Source organism: Protobothrops mucrosquamatus, unplaced genomic scaffold, assembly GCF_001527695.2.
Source record: "Protobothrops mucrosquamatus isolate PMUCROS unplaced genomic scaffold, P.Mucros_1.0 scaffold4149, whole genome shotgun sequence".
NCBI lineage: Eukaryota > Metazoa > Chordata > Lepidosauria > Squamata > Viperidae > Protobothrops > Protobothrops mucrosquamatus.
The window spans coordinates 68,265-86,842 of NW_015390076.1; the positions used below are offsets into that span (position 1 = coordinate 68,265).

An 18,578-nucleotide genomic window follows, 5' to 3' on the forward strand; every position below is an offset into this window, starting at 1 on the left:
GAAATTTTTAGCGGGGTTTTTAAAAAACAATTTTAAATTAATCAAAGGCCAAATCTAATATTTCATTTTAATTATGTTTTTTAACGATAGTATTGGGGTATTTTTTGTATTTGTTTTTTATCAGGCTGTCAGCCGCCCTGAGTCCGTAAGGAGAAGGGCGGGGTAAAAATTCAATTAAATAAATAAATAAATAAATAAAGTTAAAGGAATCCATTCCCAGGTTTTTTCAAACATTTGTGTCTACTCATTGTCGCCATCCACGGGGACCTGAACTTCCATAATGTCTATCGAATCTGGTTCAGAATTTGGAGAATCATCAGGGAAATCAGAGGGATCCTCTGTGGTTCTTTGATTTTCAAAGGCTACAAACCGACTGGCAAAACAAATGGCTGTTTTAGAGGGAAACCATAGCTTAGTTGTCTGGTTTGAAATGTCCTAATTTTCCTCTGTCCGACTGACATTGATGGAGAAGACAATCGCTGATTCTGAGAAGGATGCCAATCAAAACATATCCAGTTAGCCGTTTTGATTTTTAAACTGTGCCTAATGAATTGCTGTATTTTTATAGAATTTAGGACTAGGGCAGATAGCAACGCAACAATAAATTAAGAGGCAGAAGCCTAACTATAGCTCACGTCATCAGAGGAAGAGAGTGGCGGGACTGATGTATGATTGAAACTGAAATTTTAAATTTATAACTGAGGAGGGAAGGGAAACTGAATAAAACAGATTACTTAGAGATACAGATTGCACAATAGACAGATTACAAGTTAACAATTGTATGTGTTAGAAACCCACTGTATGTATCACTGAGCAAGAGTTGGGTAATGAGCTTTACATTATCTTTTTATTATTAAATTCATTCATTATTAAACTTAATCACTGCCCATCTCGCCGTTTGAGACAACTCTGAGCGACTTCCTTTGACCTAATGCCATAGCAACACTGAAAATACCCATTTTTACCCTTGTCAATAATGAAATATTTTCAACTGTACATTTTCCCCCTCATGTTAGGTAGCAAAACAGAGAGGTTTGTCTCTCTTCTGCCTGACAGTATGGCCAAATGGCAGCCGCTTCCACAAGTCCACCGCTTGGCCCAGGGACGAAGCCAGGGTCCACTGAAAATAATGGCTGCTTCCAGGACACAGTCCCAAGGGCCAAGGATGCATGCCACCCCCCTCCTTCCCCAACACGAGGATCAGAAATCTTAGAAAGAAAGAGGAGGGTGTGAGGCGTGCAGGGACCCAGTGGGAAGGAGAAAAAGCCTGTGGAGATCCTGGGGTGGAAAGAACTGGGCGGCACAAGGGTTGGGAAACAGAGCACACGGTGGGGGAGGCCTAGAAATGCCTACAACAGGCAAACCTGGACCTGCCCAGCCCTGAGGTCACCAGTGTTCCGCTTAGTGACTGACACTTCAATTAATGGCTGCATCAGAGAGATCAGGGTAGTTTAGGAAAAAAGTCTCACTTAACAGCCGTTGCAACATGCAACCATAATTGCAAGGCCCGTGACAGTTATATCTTGAGGACTTTTCTACGCTGGCTGAGAAATTCTGGGCCTCAAAATCTGGAGGAAACCAAGGTAGAAGACCTGAAACGCCACATGTGGGAATTATATAATCAATATACAAAACAACTACCCAGAAGCCTTTTTGAGGAAATCCACAACTTCTACAAAAGGAAATATCCAGTAGCTGCTGCTGCTAACCAGAAATAGGTAGTTAGCCCTTTTCCATTTTCCTTTTCTCTCCACCTACAAGTCTAGTCCTGAGACATGTTTGAGTAAACAGATTCAGACCATAATTCAAATAGTCAATTTCTCAACTACAGTTTCAATGGGAGATCACAAATGAATTTCAAGCCTTTTCTAAATTCTTCAACTTTTGCCTCATGTGGATTTCCTTGTGTGCAATAAGGGATGGTTTATGAGTGAAGTAACATCCAAAGAGTTGACATTTGAAAGATTTCTCCCCCATGTGAGTCCTCTGGTGTTTTACCAGGTGGGAATTCTGACTAAAACTTTCCCCACAATCAGGACATTCAAAGGGTTTCTCTCTTATGTGAGTCCTCTAATGTTTTACCAGGTGGGAATTCTGACTGAAACTTTTCCCACAATCAGGACATTCAAAGGATTTCTCTCCTGTGTGAGTCCTCTGGTGTTTCAAAAGGCTGGAATTTTGACTGAAACTTTTCCCACAATCAGGACATTTAAAGGGTTTCTCTCCTGTGTGAGTCCTCTGGTGTTTCACAAGGCTGGAATTCTCACTGAAACTTTTCCCACAATCAGGACATTCAAAGGGTTTCTCTCCTGTGTGAGTCCTCTGGTGTTTCACAAGGCTGGAATTCTCACTGAAACTTTTCACACAATAAGGACATTCAAAGGGTTTCTCTCCTGTGTGAGTCCTCTGGTGTTTCATGAGCTGGGAATTCTGACTAAAACTTTTCCCACAATAAGGACATTCAAACGGTTTCTCTCCTGTGTGAATCCTCTGGTGTATCATTAGGTTGGAATTCTGACTGAAACTTTTTCCACAATAAGGACATTCAAACGGTTTCTGTCCTGTGTGAATCCTCTGGTGTTTCACAAGGCTGGAATTCTGATTGAAACTTTTCCTACAATCAGGACATTCAAAGGGTTTCTCTCCTGTGTGAATCCTCTGGTGTTTCACAAGGCTGGAATTCTGGCTGAAACGTTTCCCACAATCAGGACATTCAAAGGGTTTCTCTCCTGTATGCGTCCTCTGGTGTTTCACAAGGCAGGAATTCTCACTGAAACTTTTCCCACAATCAGGACATTCAAAGGGTTTCTCTCCTGTGTGAGTCCTCTGGTGTTTCACAAGGCTGAAATTCTGACTGAAACATTTCCCACAATCAAGACATTCAAAAGGTTTCTCCCCTGTGTGAGTCCTCTGGTGTATCACCAGGTTGGACTTGTGACTGAAACTTTTCCCACAGATAGGACATTCAAAAGGTTTCTCTCCTGTGTGAATCCTCTGGTGTATCATCAGGTTGGAATTGAGAGTGAAACGTTTCCCACAGTCAGGACATTCAAAGGGTTTCTCTCCTGAGTGAGTCCTCTGGTGTCTCACTAGGTTGGAATTCTTACTGAAACATTTTCCACAATGAGGACATTCAAAGTGTTTCTCTCCTGTGCATGTCCTATGGTGTCTCATGACATGGGAATTTGTAATGAAACTTTCGCACAATCAGTACAGTCATACATTTTCTCTCTGCTGTGAATTCTCTGATGTATCACCACGTTGCCATGCTCACTAAAGCATTTACTGCACTAGGAGTGCTTTTATGGCTTTTCTCTTGTGTGGGTCCTTCCATGAACCACAAGGAAGCTGTTCTGACTAAAGCTTTTGCCAGAATCAGATGACTTGTATGGCTTTTGTCCTGTGTGGCTCCTCTTGTGCATAATCAGTTGTGATTTGCAATCTGTGCTTTTCCAACAATAGACAGAAGTACGGAGCTTTTCCACAGCTGATATTCTTGAGGAAGTCAAAAATATGGACAATTCCTTGTTTAGTGGTGCTTTCATTCAATCCGTTTTCTTCCTCACAGTGCGAGGCCTATATGACTCTCTGCTCTACGTGACTTTCCTACTCATCTTTTCCTCCAACTGACTTCCAGATATTTCCCTCTTTTACTGAATGAAAAATAATCTCCCTTCACTTTTCATGTAATGTATCCTTGAGTTCTGAATAATCTACTTATTCCAGTTTGAAATCTTTCTTGATTTTCTCTCTTTTTTTCTAAGAGCTGCTGGAGGAGAAGGAAAGTTGTGTGTTTTCTGAAGGAAATGGAAAATATTTTGATTTCTGGCTTGGTTTGCTTTCCTTTTCAATGTTGCTTGTTATTCTTAGCTGTCCAGAGGGCTCTTCTTCCCATCCTCTTTTCTATAAGATTTAAGGAAAAGTGTAACTTTAATTTTTATAAAATGGTGAAAGGTGTGAAAAATAGTATACATTACAATGAAAAAGCAAACATGCCACAATGATAGAATAATCTCTTACATTGTTTATGATTCATCTGATACATGGAATATTACCGACATCCATGTTCAAATATCCATTCAATCAAATTCAGTTGTTGATTTGGGTAAAATTTCTTGTTGACTTTGGTCAATCACAAATCCTTAGCAATACAAAGGGTTATCATCAAATACATTTGGAAGTGTTGTGGATAGATTATATAATTCCAGATATATGCATACAGAGAGAAATACAGATAGAGATACACACTTTTACAAAAGTATATATGGAGAAAATGTATGTCTTTCAAGCTGGAAAATTGTCCCAAAATAGTTTAAAGTCAAAGCTTTTGAGCTAATTTTAGAGATGTGGCAGTTTTAACTGACGGACAACAGAATAACAGAGTTGGAATGGACCTTGAAGAAAGAAGGAAGAATATTAATGGTGGAAATGATGATAAATCAAAAAAAGATGTTGATAATAGCAATATATGCACCAAACAATAAACAATAAATATTTTATCAAAAACTACACAGGAAAATATTGGAAATGGAATATCAAAATATTTGTTTAGTAGGAGGCTTTAATGCAATTGTGAATGAAAAATTAGATTACAAAAGTAGTAAAATAAGGAAAAAAAGGAAGAAAGAGATTACCTAAGGTGTTTGTTAAAATGGCAGAAGAAATCTGCATACAGAATGTCTGGAGAGAAATGAACCCAAAAAAGACTCAGTATACATTTTATTGTGTAGAAAGCAAAGGGAAGATTTCCCAGGAAAATCATGTTAATGGCGAGTTTTGGATTGTTACCGGGGCTCATGCCCGTCGGGAATTTACCCAGTCCCCACGATTCTTAGAGGGCCAGGCGATCTTCGTACTATTTGGGTTTTGATGCTTAACCATGCACCTTAGACTCTTCGGATATGCTTCGACCCTTTTGTGTGTTGTGATAGGTTCTTTACGGGTTTATGTTATAGAGATATAACCCTCACTCTGAAATGTGCTGGCTTGAAAATGGAATGTGCAGAATAGGAAATTATACTATCTACTACTCTAGTGAGAATAGCAAACACCATCGAAATGGAGTAGCTATAATTGTAAACAATTGTGTAAATAAATGCATCGTCCTTTATTCCTGTATCCGATAGAGTGATAATGATCCGAATAAATAGTACTCCAGTAAATATGAATGTTATACAAGTTTACGCTCCCACAGCTGACAGCTATGAGGAGGATTTAGAGAAGTTCTACGAAAATATAAGCAGTTTACTGAAAACCCTAAAAAGTAATGATATCACAATACTCATGGGGGACTTCAATGCAAAAGTGGGAGAAGGAAGTGATGCTCCTGTAGTTGGAAACTTTGGCTTAGGGACCAGAAATGATAGAGGTGACAGATTTGAAGACTTCTGCAAGGAACATAGGCAATGTGTGATGAATACTTTTTTCAAGTTGCCAAAAAGACGCCTCTACACTTGGAGATCACCAGCAGATACACGAAATAATGTAGTAAGGAACCAAACTGACTATTTTACAATAAACAAAATATTTAGAAACTCAGTAAATCAGTAAAGACATACCCAAGTGCAGATGTACCATCCGATCATAATCTACTACTTGCTGAAGTCCAGCTGAAACTAAAAAGGATGAAAAATCTGAACCCTGCTAAACCAAGAATCGACAGAGACTTCATCATTAAACATGGAGGTAAGATTAAAGAAGAACTAGAAAATCATTTAAGGGAAACCAACAACCTGAATGATGATGATGTAGAAGCGAACTGAAATAAATTTAAAAATGCAATAGTAGAGGTAACAAATTCAAAACAGAGAGAGGGGTACCCCAAGAAATAACAGTGGATGACAGAGGAAATTCTTCATCTCATGGATGAAAGAAGATCTTATAATAATAAAAACAAAGAAAAATACAATGAATTGCAGAAAACAATTAGAAGAAAAAATTGACTGACAAAAAAAAAAGTGGTTTGCAAAGAGATGCAAGGAAATAGAAGAGATAGAACTTATGTATGATCATTTCAATTTACACAAAAAAGTGAAAGAAGCAGCAGGCCTCTACAAAAAGAAAAGCAACAACTTAGTTGAAAAAGGGGAAAATTATCTTAGATGAGGATGAAAAACTAAAAAGATGGAAAGAATATATTGAAGAACTTTTTGAGGACAGTAGGGATGATATAGATATGGGAAGAATAACAACTGGACCAAATATCACTATGGAAGAGGTTGAACATGCAATAAAAATAGCAAAAACAAGAAAAGCCACAGGACCTGATGATATCCCAGTAGAAATTTTAAAATTGCTGGAAGGCAATGGGAAGAATTTTTTACTGCAGCTCTTCAATCAGATATATGAAACAGGAAAGATATCAAATGACTGGCTAAAATCAACCTTTGTGACAATCCCCCAAAAAATAAATGCAAAGAAGTGTATAGAATACAGAACAATAAGCTTAATGAATCATGCCCTGAAAATATTCCTGAGAATAATTCACACAAGAATATACAACAAAATTGAAGAGCGTCTAGGTAACACACAATTTGGTTTCAGAAACAATCTTGGTACACGAGATGCGCTGTTCAGCATTCAGGTTCTTGTACAGTGTTGTAGAGATGTCAATCACAGTGTTTACATGTTCTTCATTGATTTTGAAAAAGCTTTTGATAAAATAAGACACAGCAAACTATTAGAAATCCTGAAACAAGGGGGACTAGATGACAAAGACATCCAAATAATAAAAAATCTGTATTGGCATCAGGTAGCAAATGTGAGACTAGGCCAAAAATACTCAGCTGATGCAGAAATAAGAAGAGGGGTCAGACAGGGATGTATTCTATCTCCACTGTTGTTCAATATCTACTCTGAGTCAATCTTCAACGAGGCACTGGAGAACATCGATGCTGGCATCAAAGTAAATGGTGTTTGGATCAACAACTTAAGATATGCTGACGATACAGTTCTGCTTGCCAGTAAACGTGAAGACCTTCAGCTCCTCATCAACAGAGTCACAGAAATATCTGAAAAATACGGCTTGAAGCTTAACACCTCAAAAACCAAGATCATGGTCGTCAGCAAACAACCCGTTAATTTACCACCAATAAATTCAGAAGAAATACCATTAAAAAAAGTTGAAAGGATCACACATTTTGGTTCTAATTTAAATGAAAGCTGGGACATGACCACTGAAGTAAAGACTAGGATAGAGAAAGCTCGAACAGCATTCTTCAAAATGAAAAAGATCTTCTGCAGTCACGACATAAGCCTAAGACTGAAAATCAGGCTTGTCAGATGCTATATTTTTTCTATCCTGCTCTATGGAGTAGAGAGTTGGTCTCTGACAGAAGGCCACCTGAAGAGAATAGAAGCATTTGAAATGTGGATTTACATGCGGCTGTTACGTATAAGCTGGGTTGACAAGTTCAGAAATGAGGAGGTGATAAGCCGCCTGGGAAAGCCAAGGGAAAACATCAAAATAATTAAAAAATGAAAATTAGAATATTTCGGACATGTGAAAAATACTGCATATTCCATTTAATCCTCCAGGGAAAGATTAAAGGCAAACGAGGTCGAGGCAGAAGAAGAACATCATGGCTTCAAAATCTAAGGGACTGGTTTGGACAAAACTCAGCAGCATTTTTTCGTGTGGCTGCTGATAAAAACAGGATCGGCATTGATCCCCAATGTCCAATAAAGGATATGGCACAAGAAGAAGAATACATTTTATTCAAAATAGACACAAATCATGGTCTAGAATTGATATGATATGGATGTCCCCTAAATTAAGAACTAATATACATGAGGTTGAGATAGAACCCAATATTTGGGCTGACCATAATCCGAGAAAGCTGAGTTGGACAGAAGTAAAGAAGAAATCAAGGTGGACATGGAATCAACTCGTATTAAAAGAGAAAGAATTTCAGAAATAGCAGTAAAGGAAATGGAATTCTTTTTCAAAGAAAATAAAAAAGAAGACACTTCACTCCAGTACATATGGGATACAGTCAAAGCATACTTCAGAGGATTAGCTACAACTTATACGGCTGAAAAGAATAACAAGGGGCGTTATCTTACCTGAACGCCTTTTCTAAGCATGATGATGGAGAATCCACAAGTGGGTTGTCTTAATCTTCCTGCTCCAATAAGACTAAGTCTGAAATGTAGCTACGCCTCTGCTGTGCAAGAGCACCCCAGTTTGAGACTAAGGCGAGACACAGACGTTAGTATGACACGTGTGCTTCCCCAATACTGGAACCAGGGCCAAACAGACACTAAAAGGGAGGAAGTGGATTCTCCATCATCATGCTGAGAAAAGGCGTTCAGGTAGGACAACGCCCCTTCTCCAGCATGATTGGATGGAGAATCCACAAGTGGGACATACCAAAGCCCTGTTGTCCCTAATGGGGGGAAGTAGTTTGGGCCTGGGTCCCACTGGTTGATATCACTTGTTGTAATACCCTGCGACCAAACAAGGCATCCAAGGACACATATTTGTCAATTTTATAATGTTTGACAGAAGGCGAGGACCATGTTGCCGCCTTACATATGTCCCTGATAGGTGCCTGGGTCGTCCAAGCTGTTGATGTACTGGCACCACGGGTGGAATGGGCCGTGATGTGTCCAGGAACAATCCATGATTCTGACCGGTATGCTAGGGCGATGCAAGCCCTAATCCACCTGCCTATCGTTGAGGAAGAGACTTTCTGACCCATGGAGGAAGGCTGAAATGAAACAAACGACGTTTCAGATTTACGGAAGGCCGAAGTCCATTTGATATAACGCCGGAGGGCCCTGCGAATGTTCAGAGTATGCCATCATTTCTCTAGATCATGGGAAGGACTAGGACAGAAATTTGGTAGCACCACCTCCTGGGACCTATGGTACAAGGAATTGATCTTGGGAATAAAGGAAGGATCCAGTCTGAGGGTCACTTTGTCTGCATGGAAGATGCACAGGTCCTCTCTGACGGAGAGGGCGGCCAGCTCTGAAATTCGTCTATCCGACGTGACCACTACGAGAAAAGCCACCTTCATGGACAACAGTTTAAGAGAGCATGTGTTAATGGGCTCGAAGGGTGGTGAGGTGAGGGCCTGTAAAACCCGGGGTAGGTCCCAAGAAGGATATTGGTGAACCGCTGGTGGCCTGGCGTTAGTCGCTCCCTTTAGAAAGGAACGCACCATAGGGTGGTGTGCCAGGAGAGTGGAATTATCACACAGGAGCACCGTGGATAAAGCTGCAACCTGTCTGCGGATGATGCTCAGGGATAGCCCCTTGTCCAACCCATCCATCAGGAATTCCAAAATAATTGGAACAGAGATGTCCGAGAGTTCCACTTTGTGACCAGAGCACCAGGTACAGAAGCTCCTCCATGTGGCATCATAGATTCTATTCATGGAGGGGCGCCTGGATTGCTGAATTATGGCAATAACCCTCAACGAATATGAGTCTCGGGTCAAGGTCCGCCTCTCAAGAGCCAAACGGTTAGTTGGAGCCACTGAGGGTCTGGATGCTGAAGCACTCCTTGAGTGAGGGTAATACGACCTGCGGAGATCCTCCAGGGGGGGAGACGGAGAGCTCTACCAGGTCGGAGAACCACGGACGTCTCGGCCAATGTGGGGCAATCAGAATGACCTCCGCCTGTTCGTGTAGGATCTTGCGGATCGTCGCAGGAAGCAGTGGCAAGGGAGGAAAGGCGTACAGCAGCCCCCTGGGCCAGGGACTGCAGAGGGCATCTGTCCTCTCTGCTGCCAGAGACGGGAATCTGTAAAAGAATCTAGGGAGTTGGGAATTGGCTGGGGAGGCAAAGAGGTCTAAGGTTGGGGGACCAAACCTGTCCACGATCTCCCTGAACAACCCCAGGTCCAGGCGCCATTCGGAGTGGTCCACAGTTGATCTGCTCAAAGAGTCCACCTGCTGATTCACCACTCCGGAGATGTGTTCCGCCCTGATGGAGGCAAGATTGTTCTCCGCCCAAGACCCCAACAATTGGGCCTCCTCCATGAGAGGCCTGGACCTGGTCCCCCCTTGCCTGTTCACGTGGGCCTTTGCAGCAATGTTGTCTGTGAGCACCAGGACATGTTGCCCCATCACCCTGCTGCTGAAGTGGCGTAATGCCAGACGTATGGCCCTGAGTTCCAGCCAGTTCATGTTGTTTTTCAACTCTTCCTGGGACCACCGACCCTGAGCCCATTGAGACTGGAGGTGCACTCCCCAGCCAAAGAGGCTGGTGTCCGTGGTCAGAGTAATTCTGACAGGCTCTTTGAACTGTATTCCCCTTGACATTGCTGGGGAGGCCCACCATCGAAGGGAGTTCGCCTGATGCGGAACTCGAACCTTCTGGTTGGAAGCGCTGATGCGTAGCCTCTGGAATAGAAGTAGAAGCCACTGCAGCTCCCTGGCATGAAGACGTGCCCATGGTACAATTGCTATACAGGACACCATCTTCCCCAGGAGTTGTGACAACAAAGCTAGGGTGACCACCCTCTCCCTCCGGATCCGATGAACTAGGGCCCGTATGCTGTCCTGTCAGTCCTGTGAAAGATAGACCGTACAATTGTTCGTGTCTATGATTGCCCCCAAATGAAGGAGACAGGTTGAGGGGACTGTTTGGCTTTTCTGAAAGTTGACAGAAAACCCGTGCTCCTGAAAGGTCCTGATGGCGAGGGCGAGATCTGACCAAGCTAGCTGGATGGAGGGAGACTGTATTAGTATGTCGTCCAGATAGCACTGAACCCTTAGCGGGATCTTCTCAAGTGGGCGGCCAGCACTACCAATATCTTTGTAAACACCCGGGGGGCCGAGGAGAGACCGAATGGAAGGGCCCTGTATTGGTAGTGCTGATGGGCATAACAAAATCTGAGAAATTTGCAATGCCCAGGGAGGATAGGAATGTGTAGGTATGCCTCTGTTAGGTCTATTGATGTCAGGAAGTCCCTTTTTCTGATGCTGGCTAGAATCGATTGCAGCGACTGCATCTTGAACTTCCTGTAGGTTAGGTAGTAATTTAGACTCTTTAAATCCAAAATTGCCCTCCAGGCCCCCGAAGACTTTGGAACGACAAAAAGAGTGGAGTAAAAACCCATCTCTTCTGGTCTTCTGGCACTGGTTCTATGGCCCGTATCTGTGACAAGTGAGAGATGGCCTCTGACACGAGGTCCACTTTGCTCTTGTTCATGGGGGTGGGGCAAGACCGAAAATGTTCCGGTGGACTGGACCAAAATTCCAGCATTAGATCCTGAGTGATGGTGTTCAACACCCATGAGTCCATGGTGGTGGCTGCCCATATGTCGGTGTATAAGGACAGTCGACCGCCTATGGGTGGAGTGCCCTTGGAGTCACTTAGTTCGTTTGAAAGGGCGTCCTCCCAAGCCTCGAAAGGGTCGTTTGGTCTGGAATTGTGGTTTGGGTCTGGATGCAGGACTGTCCTGCTGGCACTCTGATCTCTGGTAAAAGGAACGAGAGGTCTGGGGCCAGTCCCAGTTTGAAGCTGCCCGAAAAGACTGCCTGCGATAATAATTTTGTGAAGCCCCGCCACCTGGTCGCTTATCCCCCTTCTTATTGGTGTTTATCAGTCTTGCATTTGTCCTTGCCCTCCACTAAGTAGGGGTTGAGGACTTTGCCAAAGAGGTGTCCCCCAGTATAAGGCTTAGTAGCCATGCGCCACTTAGCCTTCAGGTCCGCCCGCCAGTTCTTGAGCCATAGAAGTCTATGGCAGGGCTTTTCAACCAGTGGTATGGGTACCACCTGTGGTACACTGGCACCTGGCAGGTGGTACGCGACTATCCTAGAAAAGTGGTAGCAGGGGAGGGGAATGAGCTGAACCAGTGGCAGCACCACACAAGCCTAAGCGAGAGATGGCTGGAGCTGCAGGGCTATCAGGGTTCAGTGGAAGCGCCAGGATCAGTGCCAGGCTCCAGCTGGAGCTCGGCACTCATCCTGGTACTTCTGCTGGGCCCTGAAGCACCAATTAGCTGGAAAGCAGCACTGAACCTGGCGCTTCTGCTGAGCCCAGAAGAAGTGCCGATCAGCTGCAATGTTGCAGCATCCCCAGGGTATTGTGATTTACATTCAGATGCTTGGCAACTGATTCATATTTATGACGGCCACAGTGTTCCAGGGTCATGTGAAGTGACCAAAACCTGCTGCAACCAGCCAGCAAACACCCCCACCCCACCCCACCCCCGCTATTTTTCTTTTTGGTCATCAAGTTTTTGACACCTTGCTAGGCGACTGGTGGTACTCGGATATTGCCATATCCTAAAAGTGGTACAATGGGTGAAAAGGTTGAAAAGCCCTGGTCTACGGGCTGAGATGTCTGCTGCTATGGCACGTGAAGAGTACCTTGCAGCATGGAGGGAGGCATCAGCCATATACTGGGATGTGGCTACCAACTTACCCAGGTTCTGGTGGGCATGAACCTGGTCAGGGGGAATCAGATCCTGGAGCTCGCAGAGCCACAAGATGGAGGCCCGAGCAAAGAAGGCCAGGAATGTAGACGCCTTGACCACCCATGCCGAAGCCTGATGTGATCTGCACAAGGCAGATTCAAATTTCTTGTCCTTTGCCTTGAGCGCTTCAGCCATGTCCCCTGGAATATTAGAGTTGGAAAATAGAGTTTAGTGGTTCGTCAATCAGAGGGACCTCCAGTAAGGAAGCGAAGGAAGGAGCCACATTAAATAGGTTTTTCTCTGAGGCCCCCAGATTGGGAAGAGATCCCAGGTTTCCCCACTGCTTCTGCACTGTGTTGCAGAAGAAGGGGGGACAGGGAATATGTTTTTGTGGCACCACCGGTTCAGCATATAGTGGATTTGGGTCCTTGGATGTAGAAGGTGTTGGCTGGGCCTCCTGTTCCGGGGCGATGTTGGCTGAAGTGCAAGCCTTGAGAAGTAACGAGCTGAAGAGGGATTGATCAAACATGCCAGTGAGAGGCGCCGGATCCGGTGGAGAAACGTCCTCGTCGTCCGACAGGAGCAGACCTGAAGGGTCGAATTCCGCAGAGTCTGATTCCAAAGAAACCTTCTGGGTGAAGTCCAGGGTCTCTGGTTGAAGGAATGGCCATGGAGGTGCTGCGGGAACTTGTTGAGGTCGTTGGCAGACTGATGAGGCCATGATTTGGGCGAAGGCCTGAGTCATCATAGCCTGAAACTGCTCAGGCCACGCTGACTGTTGTTCAGGGGGGCAGAGCCCTGCGGTGGGCATAAAGGTAGCTTGCGCCCCAGATAGTGACATGCTTTGAGTGGCAACCCTTTGTGCTTCTAGGTCTAGACCAGAGATAACAGGTTCTACCTGTGCCGCCTCCCTTGGAGGAGACCAGGCTCCTGGGGCTAAGTTACAGGGAACTGATTGGGGCTCAAATAGTGAACTTACAGGTGGAGTAGGAGTGTTATGTGCTTCACCTGAAGTCAGTTTCCTTGCCTTGGGAAATTCCCCTTCTAAGGCCTGGTGACACCTGTTGGCCTCCTTGCCAACTGTTCTAGAAGGCTTCTTAGAGGACTGAGCCTTGGCCTTTGCTGTGATCTTCCCCACCGCCTCCATAGTAGAGGACTTGTGTTTCTTTCTGGCGGGGGGGGGTGTCAGTAATGTCTTGTGTAGACTGAGGAATGGAATTATCTGCCATCCTGACTGGGCACTTCCCCTTCAAATGCGACTCCTGTGTAAGGAGTTCTTCTATATAATGCTCCCAGTGATGTCTAAAACACCAGGCACTTTGATAGGGCCAATTTCAGTATTGTAGCGCCCCCCCCAGTGCTATAAGTGACCACTGAAGGGGTCACCTCCCTCTAGGAATACCAATTCCGAGGGGCAGCAAGGAAAAATAGAGGAGGGGAGTGGTGGGGGTGGTTGATCAGGCAATGCGTCCTTGTCGGGACGAGCTTACACTCCCCAAGTTCCGTGTGGAATCCTAAGGCAGAAAAAAAGGGTTCTGGGAGGTGCGGCTAAGCAAAATGGCGGCTGCGACTCAATTGCACCAAAAGTAACTGCCAGTAGAAGCTCTGAGGCTAGAATAGAAGCCTAGCTGGTGAGCCTCGCCAAAATGGTGGCCGTGCCTCAATCGCACCAAATTTAGCTGTCACTAGAAGCTCTGAGGCTAGAATAGGTAAAATGGAGGCCACACGATTTTCGCGCCTAGGGACGCCGCCCAAAGTGCAGCAAATCCTGTCCCAAACGCTGACTTCAGCTCCGCGCCGATCAGCAGGCTGGCGCTGCTTCGGAGACCTCCCAATCGTTTTTTCTCTAACTGTCTCCCAGCCGAGTCAGCGTAGTTGTGAAAGCCGAGGAGAGCCGTCTGAATAAGTCCGAGCTGTCTCTCCCTCAGCCCTGGCCCCTGGAGCGATTTAAAGGCTTTAGGGCTCAGCGCTGGCCAGCTGGGTGAGTTTGTCGATTCAGCCGTTAATGGCCTCAGAATCCACTCAATTGAAGGCAGGACAGCTCGCGTAAAGGGCAAGCAGTCCCAACTCAGGCAGGCAACAGAAAAAAAGAAAATCCACAGGGATTGTACAACCTGCTGCTAATCTGAAGCAAGCAAATACGCGTCTGTTGAGCAAGAGACTAAGTCGAAAACAGGGGTGCTCTTGCACAGCAGAGGCATAGCTACATTTCAGACTTAGTCTTATTGAAGCAGGAAGATTAAGACAACCCACTTGTGGATTCTCCATCCAATCATGCTGCAGAAAGCCAGAGTGTACAACACTAAGGGAAGAGATTAAAAAAAATGGAGCTAGAACTTCAAAAACTTCAACAAAAAAATCTTAAAAGACAAATGGAGCTAATTAAACATAAACTAAACCTAATGGAGTCAGAAGAATTGGCTCAACAAATCAGAAGGGCAAAACAATTTTTTCCCGAAAATGCAAATAATTTGGGAAGATGGCTGGCTTACAAATTGAAAAAAGAAATAGAGAAAAAGTTGATAAACAAATTGCAAGATGAGAAAGAAGATGTGTAATTCCAAAATGAGGCAATAAAAAAAATAGTTAAAGAATATTATGAAAAACTATATGAAATAGAAAAAAAATCTCTCTGGAAAAAAAACAACAAAATATATGGAAAAAGCCAATCTAACCAAAAATTCCAGAAAAGTTTAAAAACATGCTAAATGAAAAAATAACAATGATGGAACAGATGAAAGCTATAAAAAGACAAAAAAATGATAAAACTACAGGACCAGATGGATTACCTGCAGAGTTCTATAAATGCTTTCAAGATACATTAATTCAGACAATATATCATAAGGAAACAGCAAAAGTAATTGTAAATGGGGACTACACAGGGAATTTTAACATAAAGAAAGGCAGAAGACAAAGATATCCCTTATCCCCATTGCTATTCATTGGAAGTTTTGAAGAGGAACATCAGACAAGACCCAGAAATTAAAGGAATGGAGATAAAAGGCGAAAGCTATAAATTACAAGCATTTGAAGATGACTTGGTATTTATCACAGAAGAACCATTGGAGACAACCCCTAAACCAGGGATGTCAAACTGCCAGCCCGCGGACCGGACGCGTCACCAGGAAGCTGTGCCCACCCCATTGCTGGGCAATGGCAAAACAATCCCAATATATTGCGCAACGTCACGTGATGTCGCGAATTTGACAAGTCTGCCCTAAACTATTGAAAAGGATTCAGTTATTTGGAGAAGTAGCAGGATTGAAGATAAATAGAGAAAAAACAAAAGTTATAATTAAAAATCTTACATCTAAGCAAAAAGAACAATGGATTTTATAATAGTTAGGAAAGTTAAATATTTGGGAATATACCGAACAGCAAGATGTGCAATGATAAAAGATAACTACATAACATTACTTAATCAAATGAAATAAGATCTAGAAAAATGGAAAAACTTACAACTATCAGTGTTAGGAAGAATAGCTACTGTGAAAATGAATAGTTTACCAAAACTGCTCTTCTTGTTCCAAACAGCACCTATAAAAATAGAGAATTTTTTTTTATGATTTAAATCTTTGATTACATTGATTTTGAAATTTATTTGGCAAGGAAGGAAAGCCAGAATTAAACTGAAAATGCTACAAGAATCCAAAGAAAATGGAGGATATAAATTACCAGACTGGGTCTTATATTTTCAAGCATGTGTCTTAATATGACTAAAAGAATGGATAACTCTCAGATATAAAAGACTGTTATATCTAGAAAGACATAATCCGCAACTTGGATGGCATGCATTTCTATGGTATGAGAAGAATAAGATTCATAGATACTTTCAAAATCATTATATAAGAAATACACTACTTCTTGTGTGGGAAAAGATAAAAGCTAAAATCTACTTGAGAATCCCAGGATTGCTTTCAACGATGGAAGCATTTGTTCACCCGAATCAAGTGAAATATGAAAAAAAATGGACATATAAAGATATTTGCGATACCAAAGGAAAATTAAAATCTAAACAAAAGCTTGTAGACCAGGGTACTGAATTATCATGGTGGCCTCAGTTGCAAATGCAATCGAGTATGATAAAGATGAGAAAATGTATGGTTTTTATAAAGAACAGACAATGTTTGATCAGATACTGTTAACCTCTGATAAAAACTAATTAAGAAACTATATAACTTTCTATTAAATTCAAAAATGGAGGATGAACAAGTGAAAGAAACAATGATGCAGTGGACAGAAAATTTTGGATATAATATAGAATTAGAGAAATGGCAAAATCTTTGGGAAAGAAATTATAAATTGGCCATGGCAACTTCTTATAAAGAAAACTGATATAAAATATTCTATAGATGGCATTTGCCACTTGCTAGATTAGCAAAAATGTTTAAAAATATGTCCAGTAAATGTTGGAAATATAATCAAACACTTGGCTTGTATTACCATATGTGGTGGCCTTGTGTTTAAGAAAAAAAATTGGGGCCAAAAGACACACTTGGTTAGAAAATATGTTAGGGAAACATGTAGATTTTAAACCTGAACTCTTTTTATTAGATATAATATCAGAAAAATTTAAAATTTAAATTTAAATTTAAAAATTTATTGCATTCTTTGACCAAGTGACAAAATTAGTGGACCAGAGGAATGCTGTGGATATAATTTACAACCTGAAGTCATTCCGTAAACTGTTTCATCTAGTGTTGGATGATGAACTATTCTATCTTTTTACGCCCAATCTGTCGTAGTGGTGGTCTACCTAGGCATCGACCGACTGGCCGGCATGAGTCGCACACCAGGACAATGGAACCACATCTACATGGAGGGAAGTGTGTAGTGGGGTGCCCCAGGGCTCTGTTCTGGGCCAAGTGCTCTTCAACATCTTCATCAACGATCTGGACGAGGGGATAGATAGGGAACTCATCAAATTTGCAGACGACACCAAGCTGGCAGGAAAAGCCAACACTCCAGAAGACAGGCTTAGGATACAGGAGGATCTGGACAGACTTGAACACTGGGCGCTATCTAACAAAATGAAATTCAATGGTGAAAAAAGTAAGGTTCTACATTTAGGCAAGAAAAAAAAATTGTACAGATATAGTATAGGGGGTACCTTGCTCAATAGTAGTAACTGTGAGAGGGATCTTGGAGTGCTAGTGGACAATCATTTAAATATGAGCCAACAGTGTGCTGCAGCTGCCAAAAAAGCCAACACAGTGCTAGGCTGCATTAATAGAGGGATAGAATCAAGATCAGGTGAAGTATTAATACCACTCTACAATGCCTTGATAAGGCCACACTTTGAATACTACTTTGGTCACCACGATGTAAAAAAAGATGTTGAGACTCTAGAAAGAGTACAGAGAAGAGCAACAAAGATGATTAGGAGACTGGAGGCTAAAACATATAAGGAACGGTTGCTGGAATTGGGTATGTCTAGTTTAACAAAGAGAAGGACGAGGGGGGACATAATAGCAGTGTTCCAATATCTCAGGGGCTGCCACAAAGAAGAGGGAGTCAAACTATTCTCCAAAGCGCCTGAAGGTAGGACAAGAAGCAACGGATGGAAACTAACCAAAGAGAGAAGCAACCTAGAACTAAGGAGAAACTTCCTGACAGTTAGAACAATTAACCAGTGGAACAACCTGCCTCCAGAAGTGGTGAATGCTCCACCACTGGAAGTTTTTAAGAAGAAACTGGATAGCCATTTGTCCGAAATGGTATAGGGTTTCCTGCCTGAGCAGAGGGTTGGACTAGATGACCTCCAAGGCCCCTTCCAACTTTATTATTGTTGTTATTATTATTATAAGCAAAGTGTATATTTAACATTGCATGGATTAACAGCAGCAGGGATTGTATTTGCTCAGTACTGGAAGAATGGAGAAACACCACTAGACAAACAGATAATCAAGAAGATATTGGACTGTGCTGAAATGGGGAGATTTACAATGAGGATCAAAGAGAAAGAACATACAGAATATTTTCAAACATGGAACTTATTTCATCAATGGTTGGAGAAAAGGGGAAGACACTAAGAATGTAACTTGTATTATTAAGCAAACAAATTGGAGCAGACAACAGGATGTTTACTAAGCACTAATCAAATGTAATAATAGAAAATTAGAGTTGGAAGGGACCTTGGAGGTCTTCTAGTCCAACCCACTGCTCAGGCAGGAGACCCTATTACTATTCCTGAAAATGGCT

General features: G+C 42.6%; 1 pseudogene; it reads right to left on the minus strand.

The window, feature by feature from the left end:
- Positions 1-18,578, minus strand: part of LOC107298629 — a 41,136-nt pseudogene that overhangs the window by 21,516 nt on the left and 1,042 nt on the right.